Genomic DNA, 2,256 nt, shown 5'->3' on the forward strand with positions numbered 1-2,256 from the left:
ATCATATTTTGTGAATAGATGTTTATATGCCCTTACTGTCTATGGAAAGAATCTGCAGTCCTTTTGAAAATGATATGTGGTCTTTGTGAATACCTTGAAAATACTGTATATACACTGCTCTATGTAAGATCTGTCTTAAAAAAGAGACTTTGGACAACAGTACTCTTCAGTAAATCTTTAAATAGGCTTTAATTAATTTGTCCTTGTTGCACATTGTGATCACACATACATATTCACAAAGCCTTCAGTCATAGAATATTTACCCTTTTTAGAGAATTGTACAGCATTAAAAAAAATAGAAGACACCACATGTCTTTCTCTGGCAGTACTGACCTAAACACAGTGATTCAGTTTAAAAAAAATAATGATATTGAAAAGTCATCCCTTTTGAGATATATGACAGTGATGTCACAGTGTGTATTCAAACATCCTGATGAACTAGTTACAGTGTTTCATACCAGCAACTACCTACTGTGGTGCATAACCCTGTTGTTTTTATTCCATAGTCATTTCATTTCCATAAAGACTACCCCTGCTAGAAACGGTAGTAGAAACTTTAGTAACAATAATAATGGCAATTATTGTTATCATTATTATTACAACATATTTTGCACTGGCCAACATTCTTCATGATGAATTAAGAATTTCCAGAGGACAAAACACACAAAACATTCATGAACAACAAGCAAGAAATGCATCATCATATTTGGCGTTAAGGGACTCGGTGAATCACAGTGTGTTGACAGAGTTATAAAAAGAACATAAGAACATAAAAAGAACATTTCTTAGACTCGATAAAGGTTTATGGTGGTGTAAATGCATGGGGTAAGTACATGACTAGACTGTGCATTACATGTCCTTGTATTGCAGAAATGACAAGTGAGTTTTGTAGGATGACTCAGGGAGCCTGTATAATTTATCAGGATGTAATTATGTTAAACAGTTATGTTAACTAGAAAAGATAATGGGTTTATGGGTACGGTGATGAGCTGAAATGATAAATGCTGAAATGAGTATTACTAGGATTGTGACTGGGAGGATGATCCTGAGAGAGCTTCAGGGGGCATTAGTATGGTGTCAATGTGAACACAGTGCTTTCACAGAGCACAATTTAACCTATCAGAAGATTTTGAGTTTTAGTGGGACAGTAGAATATTAGAATATATAAATATATGGGACAGAGAGTATTTTATAAATTCGAGAGATTGCATTAATTTACACTACAATGCAATATCCAGCCAAGTTTCCAGGTGTCCCTCTGATGCTTAAAATGTCTCACGAAGATTCAAAACATGCCACGAAGAGTCTGACTGATCCATAAATTCTCCAGGTTTCCCTGTCTGTTGAATTCAGTTAGCTGTTCCTGAGTATGCCCAAAAAGGACACTGTACAATAAAGTCCTGAGTCTGAGGTTTTTAGGACTTTTGTGGTGGGTTTGTTAAGGACCCTCTGTATAGGCCTATTCCAAACACCAATCTAACTACTCCATCCCATTAGTCATGAGGGCCATGACAAAATCCTCCCCATGAAGTTTTCTGCAGCATCTCTATGACATGATGCACTTTATCCAAACTGCTGGGCTTGGCATATGATTATCACAAATTGTAACTGGAGAGGTTTAAAAAAATACTCTGACACCTCCACAGCTGCCTAATTCCCAACAAGAGATGAATTTATCTTGCTGGGAAAAGACCCAGGTACCCCACAGAGGATACCTACCACAAGAGGGTGATGTCACTGTGTCACATATTTGTAGTAGTCATGTTGTTTCATTCAAAGTACTTGTAGGAAGTCCATCTTACAACCTATAATAAGACTCCCCACAGGGAAAAAAAAATATATATACTAAAAGTGTTTCCTGTTACAATTTATTCTCTTTCCCTCTTGTAGTCTTCATACTGAGGATGTCAGGTACTATTCAAACTCTAGACTTTACAGTAGAAGATATGCTGCAGATATGCATATACTTACTGCAAAATATTAGTAACAGAACAATCATTAAAGCTGTCATTTCAGCATTCATTATAGATACATTATTATGTAGTTGTTATTAAAATACCCTTAATATGTGACCACCACATTACTCAGAGAACCCTGTTGATCATACCCGAAGTGCACAAAGTTGTCCTCAACAAGTGAGGTTTATGGAAGGCAACTGGAATCCAATGCCTGCCATCCAGGGAATGATGACAATATACTGGTACATTACATTTGCTTAGCAGATGCTCTCATCCAGAGCTTACAATTTTTATAAAT

Source organism: Megalops cyprinoides, chromosome 16 (assembly GCF_013368585.1).
Source record: "Megalops cyprinoides isolate fMegCyp1 chromosome 16, fMegCyp1.pri, whole genome shotgun sequence".
Taxonomy (NCBI): domain Eukaryota; kingdom Metazoa; phylum Chordata; class Actinopteri; order Elopiformes; family Megalopidae; genus Megalops; species Megalops cyprinoides.